The following is a 12,146-nucleotide window of genomic DNA, read 5'->3' on the forward strand; positions in this document are numbered from 1 at the left end:
TGCAGCTACTCCCATTAAGTCTCCTAGATACTCTATCAGAGGTTTGGAGCAGAGATGGGGAGACCAGCACCAAAATATCCCCAGTTTATCCAATCTTGACAACCATGGTAATGTTGATAGGGTCTAACAAGACCCAACAGGAATAGCATGTCATCAAGCTCCTTATTCCTTAATGGATCTTAGGGATCAAGAGAAGGCTGTACTAAGGAAAGGGGGGCACAAACGCTGTTCCCTGGTCCCATACTTTACAGAATAGTACTAATTAGGGCTGTAATTATTAACTGTGCAAATTGGCGTTTTCTCAATGAATTAAATTTAAAGGAAAACACCACAGTTTTCCAATAATTTACAATGTTCTTACCACATCTTAAGACAAATTAATACATACCTATCTTTTTTCAATGCGTGCATTTTTAATCATTACAGCACGTTGTGAATGTGTTAGCACTTAGCTTAGCCCCAATTTATTCCTATGGCTCCAAACAGGGATGAATTTAGAAGCCACCAAACACTTCCATGTTTTCCCTATTTAAAGACTGTTACATGTAGCCTAACGTTGTCATACTCAATTCTAGTCAGAATTTGAGTCTGATACTGCTCCATTGAACTAAAATTATGAGGCGTGTCTCAACCGAAAAATGCCTCTGCACTCAATTGGATAGACCTACGACCAATCAGAGCAACAGAGTGTGTGACGTATGTTGAAATGTCGTCTTTTGCAGTCTGACCGAACTACTAGTTATTTCGCTACAATGACACTAACATCATTGTGATTATACTAAGTCTGAGTTAGCGAACGTACATCAACACCTACTTTGTGTACAACATTTCATTTATATCACAACATTAAGTATTTACTAAGTCATACAGTAAGACTATCTCTTACCATTTGTACGTTAGGTGAACTTCATCCACGACGATAGCTACCCATTACGTTGGCTTGAAAAATATCGGAGCCTAGCATGTCCCTCCACTTATTCAGCAGTCACGATTCCGGGCTTCCGAAAAGAAGCTGGCAACGACCGCTAATTATATCCATCTCGTTCAGTTGCTTCTTTAACTTTGTCCTCCATAAGTGCGTCCAACTTTTGCCGAATCCCGTAGGAAGTACAGCAAAAACATAAACAAATGCCTTGATCGCGTTTCTCTGTTCCTCTTTTTAAATCAATGCTCTGTCGATATCTTTTAGAACAGACTCAATGTCAGAATCCACACATCTGAATTCTCCAGCGGCAGCCATTGTAAACAGATTCAACACACGCGCTCTTTGGGTGACGTGGTTGATACGTTACTGTTGATCATCTGTCCATTATCGTATAAAGCCCGCCCTCGCAATTTGATTCATCGACCAGCTTTGGGACTCGCATAGTAGCTCCTCAACGGAAAAACGCGAGACCGATCTTCCCGTTTTTCAAAATGTGGTGGGCGGGGCTAAGATCGGCTGGCACCCAGGCTATGTTACATGAGTAGTTACACGAGTAAGTATGGTTGCACAAAATAAAACTTTTGTTTGGAGCCATAGGAATTACGGTGAAATTCCAGCACACCCAGAAGCCAGAGGGTGTCTCGTGCAGAAACTTCAATTGTGCCACAGAAGAAGTACCATTACAAACACTATTCCAGGAAATGTCTATAAGAAAATTTATTTCTTTAAATTGTTTCAGGTATTTTCATGATGATAAAGAAAATTTCTAATGATTTTGTTTAATGAGTGTTGCTTTTTAAAATCCATGTTATAAACGACTCAAACCCATAATGATTTTAGATTAATAAGGACTTCTTACTGACCAAAACGCCATAGTACAGGCACAAGCTGCACATGAAACACAGAATTGATTTTAGGCTGGGACACGGGAATTATCGTTACAGCCCAAATTAATGTGTAGTCAGATATTGTGAAAATAACATTTGCAACTATTGTTGTAAACTATGGTAGAAGAAAGCTGTCTCCTGTGAATGGTTCTCAGAGTTAAAACACAATTTTGGCAAGAAAAAACAAATGTAAAGTATAGACAAGAATACCGCCAAAGCCCTAAATGAATGTCTACTGTCTAAATGTGATAGATGCCTCTACTTTGCAGGGGTGTGTGTGTATACCCCTGCAAAGTAATATTCTTACCAAAACCTTGAAAAAACTTTCAAGTCATTTCAACTTATTAATCTTGACAAGAGACGAGTTGCTACAACTATAAGTTATTACAACTCATCTTATAACAACTCATCTCTTGTCAAGATAAACAATAGTAAGTTAAACTTGTAAATCTAAATTGATTTAAATAATTTTTTACAGTGTATGTACTACTGAATCTGGTGCAGTAAAGTGCAAAAACAACTAAGGGTGTAACGATTTCGGTTTTAAATTGAAATAGAATGAAATTTTGTCACAACCTCGATCTTCGAATAAAAAAATGGAATCGTCGATGCTGCCACGCCATACTCGGTTGCGCTGTTGTTGATAACTGCAGAGGTAGATGGGGGAAGTTGAATAACTAGACCACCCGTTTGCTGCTGGATTGTGGGTTAATAGCGCTGACATATTCGTGTTGGCAAAGTTTTCGTTAATATCATAACAACTGGAGGAAAAAGCCACAGTGGTTCCTTCGTGTGCAGTTTGGATGTGTACCTCAAAAAGAGTCTCGGGAATTACCTTTCACAAGTAAAACTAAGCAGTTGTTTTTGGTTGTGTTAAGTCATTGTAGCATTACTGGAGGCAGCCTATTAATAGCTAGCAATATTGCTTTTAAGCCATGAATGTTGATACTTGAGAATTATCAGTGTTTACATGTTTTTTTTTTTTTAAATAAAATTGTATGAGTTAGGCTATATTAAATATCCGTCTTACTGTAGTTCGCTGGTTAGGGTTTCCTAAAGTGAAACATAGGAGGCATTGGGAGTTTGCTGAAAATACAGAATGGTTTTCATCAAATAAATCCTTAAATAATTAATCCTTATGTTCTTAATCAGTGATTTACATATGCTATATAAATTATAATGATATAATTATAGTGCTGGGGAATGCAGACTGTCACTCTTTGCAACACTGCCAAACTCCCCCCCCCCCAGGTTCAGAGATCTCCTGGATTTTCAAAACCAACTGTTGACAGGTATGGTCTGTGCCAGGACCGGTCGTTTCTCTGAACCGAGATGTGTTTAAGTTTCACAACAACTTATTTCAGTTGCTTAAGAGTTATGAAAACAGCATTAAAACATGACTTATTGGGTTATAGTCTCACAATCTCGTCTGACGGTAATAAAAGTGCGTTTTTACTGACAGAAATGTTCATCTGACAGAGAGTTTCGTTTTATAAGGTATGTGCGTGTACCATATTTTTCCACTGGCAGCACAACTAACATGGCAGGGCATCTCCAGGTTCAAGGTCAGATATTATATTTCATAAAAGTCTAGTCTAAAAATGGCATAGCATTTTTTGTGCTTTCAAAAAAAAAGTAAAAATCAAGAATCAAATCGAATAATGGCCTTAGAATCAAAAATGTAATCAAATCGAGGATTTGGAGAACCGTGACACCCCTAAAAACAACCCATCTGAGGGGTAATTCAAAGATGGCCTCCCTGTCCCTTGTTTCTGTAGTTACCATTCAAAGGCGATTCTTTCCATTCGTTCTGTGTGCTTTTCCAACATGTCTGTCAGCCTATGAGAGTGAAAAGAGAATATCGAAGAAACCGAGGAAGGAAATAGGCTGAAACCAGAGGAAACAGAGAGAAACTCTGTGAGATCAGGCCACACTGTTGCCATAGCTGATTGTAGTCTAGTGCCTGGCGCCTTCAGAGCAGACCATAAAGTTCTAGACAGCGAGATAGAGCTCATACTCTCACTTTTGCAAGTAAACAAAGAGTGTACTTCACTTAGCATGCACTTCACTTATGGCCTGTGTTGCATTTATGTAGCACAGTCAATGCAAATGAGGTTATCTTGTGCCTCGTCATCTCAGCGGCCAACAATTATCACAGTGGCATGCAAAACCAAAATGGTCGTAATAGGGGCGCGTGTTCTTTTGCGGACCTCTGCTGAAGAAAACAGAGAAAGAGAGATGAGCAAACAGAGACAGGGAGATATGAAGATTACAAGTGTTTGCGTTCATCAGTAAACCTGCATAACCAGAGACAGACATGTCCCGTCAACAGTAATAGACTTTGCGTGCATCTGTGCCAACCAGTGTTTACGTCAGTCGGTACAAAGACTCTATCTAATCTTGAGGAGAGAGACAAGGACAGACAGTGAAAGAGAGAGAGAGAGCGGAAGAAGGACAAGACTGGTGCCAGGAGCCCCGGGCTCCTCTGCTGAACTGGAAGGGAGAGAGATAGAGAAAGGGCGAGCGAGGGGGAAGGAGACTTACGAGAGCGAGAGGTGGGGAGACCGAGAAGAGAGAGTAAATCAATGGAGGAGATTTGAGACAGGAAGACTATGGCGTCAGTACAGGCTGGAGATAAGGGCTTCAGTTCCATACACAAACACACTTGTTCTCCCGGGCTGAGTAGCTACACATACTTTGTCTCTCTGTCAACTGACCAGACACCCACAGGGCCTCTCTGTTAATGCTTTTCATCAGCACTCATATAGACACGATTCCACCAAATTTATACTTCTTGTACTCCCTGACCCCTCATGCTAAAATTGCAATCCCAGTAATTATGTTAGAGTACATTTACGTTACATTCATGCATTTGGCAGACGCTTTTATCCGAAACGACTTACAGTGCATTCAAGTTATGTTTCATCAGTATGTGTGTTTCTTGGAAATCAAACCCACAAACATTTGCGCTGCTAACGCAATGCTTTACCAGTTCAGCTAAAAACAAGAAAAGACAACAAAGTTATAAGAAATGTTATATGATCTGCAATGAGAATTTAAATCTTTTTGGCAAACTATCCCTAAGGTTGCACTCTGGTCAAGAAAGAAACAATGGATTGGCTGAACTCACTTGTATTTCTTCCTTGAATCAGCAACATGCTCAAAGCTATAAGGCGATGAAACACAGGCCTGACTGAGAAACATCTGAGTCTAGCCAGGGGTCAGAGGGACTTTTCCTCCGAGATAAGCAGGAGATGGAGTGCAGAAAGGAGATTTAAAAAGAAAGACACTTTTGCTTTGAAAGTAAATAAAACTATATAACACTATATTACACTAATCACAAAAACAGAGGAATTCACAAAGATCACGTGTGCTTGTTTATTCACTGTCTTTTTATAATTTTTTAGTTTTAGTCTTCTCGTTGTTATGATCTTAATTCATCCAAAAACACTAACTAGCTGCATTCTGAGGCATTGAGGTACAAACTATTTCAGTACCACTCCAACCACTAAAATGTATTTGGACAGCTAATGAACATTGATCTGTGAGTAAACTGATCCTGTAGGGATGTGGATGTCTTTTTGTGTACTGTATCATAACACAGGACATCCTGAATATACTGAACAAATAATCTCTCTTATTGTAATGATACTGTTTGTACAATCAGTCTGTAAAACTGTGGCCATGATATTCACACAAAAAAAAGAAAGATTTTGACAAACCCAACCTTTGGATTAAACTAAAGGGAAAGTTCATCCAAAAATGAAAATTTTGTTAAACACAAAAGAAGATATGAAGAGTTTGGTTCCAAAATGCAATAAATCCATTTTGACTAATTTAGGTAAAAACTTGTAAATGACAAGATGAAAACCACTATTTTCTGTTACAAACTTTCACATAGCATCTTTAAGTTACAAAAACATAAAAAATTCAAATCCATAATTTGGTTTTCAAAGATTTATTATAAAAACGGATTATTTTTTCCACAAAATGCAAAGTTTTTTTCAAAATGCTTTAAATCTATTGAATCAATATATAAATGTGGATTCATCTTTGCCATGTTATATTCGTTTAGTTGACTAGTGGTATACACTGATTAAAACAAATAGACATTAATCAAAACACCTTGTCATATTAAGAACACTGTCATTGCTGCAGTTATACATGGGATGTCATTGCTGAACTTTTTTGACAACGATCAGCTGGAAAATGTTTTGGCCTGCTCGATTTTTATTAGCTTTGCGTAAAATAATGGGAAGTTTTTCATAAGAACCCCTGGGGTCAATGTGCTAGCATGACAGAAGTTTGATGCTGAAGGAGGAGTGGCGTTTATTGCGTTTTGGGGGAAAAATGATGAAAAGATGAAAGAATAACATGGCAGATATTTTGCATAAAATTAAGAATTTACTTTTAAATACTGACCTGATACTGATTTTGGCGGTAACTCGTTTTTTTTTTAAATGGCATTTATTGTGTTTTGGAACCAAACTCTTCATATTTTGATAAATGATGGTAAGCACAGTTGATGGTATTATACTGACTTCCATAGTATTTGTTTTTCCTACTATGGAAGTTTATGAGGGTAAATAAATTATGACAGAACTATTCCTTTAACCTAGATGAGTTGTTTCCACCCCAGAAGGCAGGGTTGTTTCAACCCATGAGTGGGTCAATTTTGAGAAGTTTATTTAACCCAGCAATTGGGTTTGTCCATATAATTCCCAACCATGGGATAAAACAACCCAACATTTTTTAAGTGTTTATAACTGCTGTTTTATTTAATCATCTAACATACTATTTTACAGACTGTCTGTTTTGTCCAGCTTTTCTTCTCTGGACTTCTCTTTTTTTTAACTTCTTTGATTGTTATGCTGTGGTCATCAGGGGAATACTTTACATTCCTTTTCTCCTGAGGAAGCTCTCCACTCCTTTTGCTTACTGGACTCAGAGACCTTTTACACACAACCTGGTCATCAAAGAGATAAGTCAGAGGTGTCAGACAATGGCCTGCCAAGACTACAACATAAACATTTCTTTGTCATGATTGAACAATCGTGTATGTCCATTATAGAAAAAATGGTTGTTGAATGTGATAAATATGTATTGTTTGTTTGAGCGTATTTGCTTGTGTGTTTATGTTAAAGGTAACGTGTGGAATGTTTTTATGGTGTTCATACAATTTCTACAGTAAATCTCTCACACTGTATTCTGTGTATTCAATTTCCAGGATTTGGCAAACCGTATACCCCGTACCAGTGTATAATATTTTTTGAGAAAAATGTAAGCTCTCGGTAAGAAAAGAAGAAAGAGAAAGAGAGAGGATGTGTTCATGGTGTGCTGAGTGCTTTTGAAGAATGTGGTTTATATCGCAAGTAATTGCATGTGATTCTCCTCGCAACATCAAAGCAAGAGGCTCTGCAGCTCAGGGTTGGGAGGCCAGACCACTACCAGATCATCTCCCAATTTCCTGTCCCTGCCTGGTCTGGGTAGAAAAGACTGGATTTGACTCAGAAAAGTGAGAAATACAGAAGAAAAGATTTCATTTACAAAACACTGACTGTTTGAGAAGACCTAAAAAATGTGAAAAAGATCAACCCAGTTACTTCATTTCTATGCAAGCATGTGAAAAAATAGCTAATTGAAATTTGATGGCAGAAGGGAATAACACGGCCCCTTTATCTACACTATCCAACCACGGTGCTGCCATTTAGGGAGCACTTATATTATCCAAACCAAACCATTCCCCAGCGCGATTTTACCCCCTCCCTACTCCCCCAGGTTCTCACACTATAGCCTTCCACACCTGAGCCCAAGTGAACCGCGCTCCAGCCCACCTCTGCAAGCTGGCCAGGGCGCGATTAACCAAACCGCGCCATTACACTCTCCAAACGAACCAGGCTTAGTGCAGAGATCAACTAATTTGCATTTAAAAGGACACACCCAAAAACGGCACAAAGTGGCAGTTTTAACATGCTATAATAAACAATCTATATGATATTTTGAGCTAAAATTTCACATACGTATTCTGGGGAAAGGTTTTTACGGAGGCAGATAAAGGTGAGTGGTCACGCAATTGACGTCTCTCGTTTTGAATTGCGCTATAGCCTTCCATATATTTAAGCAATATCGCTCGAGTAGGAGTGTGATATAGCTCTATATCATCACGGCTGTGATTAGGCCAGAGGCATGAGGCCGTAGGCCAAGTGCCGGAGGCAATCACAGCCGTGATGATATAGAGCTATATCACACGACTCCGAGAGTGATATTGCTTTTATACAACAGTTCGATGGCACACGTTTGAAAAACGAAAACTAGAAAACAACAACGGAGTTATTTTAAAAGCCTCTTTGTTTGAGAACTACTTCTTCCGCCACGGATTTGAGGGCGGCCAGAATGACAGGTAAAACTTTCGGCTGCTTTGAAGCTCATAACAACTCAATGGACGGAAAAGCCGTTACGTTTCTTGGTCACAAAGTGTAGTTTTAAGATTAGTTCAGTCGAGAATGTATATGTATTATATTTAAATCTGCAGTCGATTAGTAAAGATAGCGCCTGTTTGAACGTTTGCTTAGTGAGATTCGGTACGAATTAGAACCAAAGCATGAGAGGACGTCAGTGTTCACTCGCCCCGCTGACCACCGCCCTCTCTGGGCTACATCTCTGACAGGGATTCCCTGGCTCTCATGTTGGCCTTGTTTGTTTATGATCGTCAAAATGAGATCAAATCAGCAGTATTTGGTGTCATGATCAAACTATTACTTGTTTTTTTATTCATATTTAGAGTCTTTTGTGTTGTTATTGTTTTGGCGCGAGGTAAAAGTTAATAAAACTATACTTGTATAACGTTACTATTGCTTTCTCATTTATTCTTAACGCGATACGAGCACTCGATTATTATTATTAAACTTTGTTCTTGTCAGTACTATATAAAACGTTTTTTAATAAGTGTCAGAGAGATGTTTTTGCATGCTGCTTATAAATATACCAGTGGCGATATCTCATAACATGTTTTAATAGTCACGTCACGATAAAGTAAATGATCAATGTCCACATTTAAAAGCTGCGGTGCTTACCTGCAGTTCCACAGTGTTTTCGCGTTCTGATAAGAGATATAGCTCCAGAAAAAAACGAGTGTTTATATTCCTCTTTCCGAGTGTTAATCGTCCACACGATGTGACAAGACATTTCTCCCATTAACTTTAACGTAACATCCAAGAGCGCTGATCTTTGACGGAATAATAACTTCCGATTGGGGATTCACAGACTGATTTATGAGCTAGTAAACTAATGAGACACACGGAGAGTGATTCAAAACAGCGCGTCTGTGTTTTTCCATTCAGAGATGAGCCTGCTTAGGACCTCCATTCACTAGGTGGCGGAATGATACGAAAGGTGAAGCGGTTACAGTGCCGTTATCAGCACAATATCGCATAGCTCTTAGCCAATCAGATTCAAGAACCAGAAAGAACTGTTGTATAAATAATTTCAACAATGTTAAACACATTGCAATCTACACACCTCCGATGTACTAACCTGAACTTTCATCACGGTTAATGTATGAAAACGAACAGTATATTTCACATTTCCTTTTTTCAAGTCCATAAAAAAGGAACACATGTCCATAGACAAATAACCACATACATACATACATACACGTGTTAGTTAACTATTCTACATCACTAAAATTTTTCATTTCATGAACTGGCAAGTCTCAAGTGCCTGAGGTGGACTGTGTTTAGCTTTATTTACTGGACCTGTGTTTGACACACAATACGCACACACACACACAAGCTCTAGATTACAGCTTCATGGTCCCTCTCACAGTCCATAGCAAGAATTGGCAATGACAAGTGAATGCAGACCAGCTCTAATTTAAGCGTCCACATTTATACACCCATAATGGGTTCAGTATAAGAGCTTTTGAGCAGGTAAGAGACTGTCCAGAGCTCTCTTTCTAGAAGCAAGGCAACATATCATTGCTATAATGCATAGAAGACCTGCCGAAGTCAATGACATAAAAACATCAATTCAGCATCATATTCTGATACAGATCTTTCCAAAGCTGACTGTGCACCGCAAATATGTGTAGTCATCTAAAACATCAACGTGAGAAACTTCTGCAAGAAGTACAAAATGGAGGATCTTGAAATGGCCTGGTGGAGATCTATGCAGCCTGGCAGAAGGTTAAGGCATGCCTGTGTTATTGAGTAAACCACTTTGGCCTGTGTTTGTGTTTGATAGGATCAGGGGCTCAGTGGGTGGCGCAGGACTGAGAAGCGAGCCTTTTAAAAGTCCTTGCTGTTTTTTGAGCTTTTATGCAGCCCCGGCCTTCGAGCAGCCTGCACGCTGAAGAGAGGGACTGAAATGTAAACATCCAAACATGCTCGGTCCCTTTTGAAAGGCTGTTTTCCGTGCCTCTGCTCTTAATTGGAAACAGACATTGGCCTCCAATGTAGAGGTGGGGTTTAAGCTCAGATGCTATAGCCTGTCTCAAAAGAGACTGCAAATCCCACACAGAATCTTTGATGTGATGTCTCACTAAGATTCATTTTGAAAGATCTTATCTGTATGTTTGATCTTGGTCTCTCACTGTAAGATATACTGTATAGCATAACATACTACAATCTAAGGAAATGAATACAGTTATCAACTATAGTTTTAATGATTTCAAGCATATACGTATGTTTTATTTGATGTATATGAAAATGTATTGTTTTTAGACAGTGCATCTCAAGTGCACTGTAAAAAATGTATCATGAAGTTAAAACAACTTGGTTTTGCAAGTCAGTTTAAAGCAACACTAAAGAGTTTTTTTTTACCTTAAAATAACGTTTCCAAAAAAGTTTCAGTCGTTCATCCACTCGAAACAGGGTGAACGGCACTTTCACATTCGTTTTGCAGCCGTCTGGTCGCGGTCCTGTATTTCCAGTGAAAACTACAAAAACTTGCTTTACGGCAGACCTACAATCCAATCAGAGACAGTTTTGCTGCAGTAGGCTTTAAGGATTACTCCATTTTCTTAAAAGAAAAATCCAGATAATTTACTCAACACCATGTCATCCAAAATGTTGATGTCTTTCTTTGTTCAGTCGAGAAGAAATTATGTTTTTTGAGGAAAACATTGCAGGATTTTTCTAATTTTAATGGACTTTAATAGAGCCCAACATTTAATACTTAACTCAACACTTAACATTTTTTTTAACGGAGTTTCAAAGGACTATAAACAATCCCAAACGAGGCATAAGGGTCTTATCTAGAAAACGATTGTCATTTTTGACAAGAAAAATAACAAATATACACTTTTAAAGCACAACTTCTCGTCTAGATCCGGTCGTGATGCGCCAGCTGACCCCACTACGTCATGACGTCAAGAGGTCACAGAGGGCGAACGCGAAACTCCGCCCCAGTGTTTACAAGCGTCTTGAAAGAGGACCGTTCCTACGTTGTTGTATGTCAACTGATAGTAATTAATGTCTTTGTGTCAGTTTATTGTTTACAATGGTCCGCAAATGTGTGTTTTATATATGTAACACGTGACCTCCCTACGTCACTACGCATTTACGTTAGGTCACGCTGGACCGGATCTCGACGAGAAGTTGTGCTTTAAAAGTGCACATTTGTCATTTTTCCCGTCAAAAATGAAAATCGTCTCGCTAGACAAGACCCTTATGCCTCGTTTGGGATCGTTTATAGTCCTTTGAAACTCCGTTGAAAAAAACTGTTAAGTGTTGAGTTAAGTATTAAATGTTGGGCTCTATAAAGTCCATTAAAATGAGAAAAATCCTGCAATGTTTTTCTCAAAAAACATAATTTCTTCTCGACTGAACAAAGAAAGACATCAACATTTTGGATGACATGGTGTGAGTAAATTATCTGGATTTTTCTTTAAAGAAAATTGACTAATCCTTTAATTATTTACGACAGTGGTAATGGACAATTCCGCTTCCAACCTGTAGGGGGAGCAAAGAGCAAAAACTCTTTTGTGTTGCTTTAATTTCCTATTTTAAAGGCGACATTTCACAATACTTTTTTAAGATGTCAAATAAATCTTTGGTGTCTCCAGAGTACATATGTGAAGTTGTAACTCAAATACCAGATAATTTATTATAACATGTTAAAATTGCCACTTTGTAGGCATGAGCAAAAATTTGCTGTTTTGGGTGTCCTTTAAAATGCAAATGAGCGGATGAAATGCAAACACGAATCACAATGATGGTGGTTTGTTGAAATTAAGACTAAATTGTGCTGTCATTTATTTTTTTCTCTCTCTTTCTCTCTGCACTAAATAGCAGTGCCGTGATTGGATAGTGCAGATTAAGGGGTGGTATTATTGT

The sequence above is a fragment of the Misgurnus anguillicaudatus genome, chromosome 21, assembly GCF_027580225.2.
Source record: "Misgurnus anguillicaudatus chromosome 21, ASM2758022v2, whole genome shotgun sequence".
NCBI classification, from domain to species: domain Eukaryota; kingdom Metazoa; phylum Chordata; class Actinopteri; order Cypriniformes; family Cobitidae; genus Misgurnus; species Misgurnus anguillicaudatus.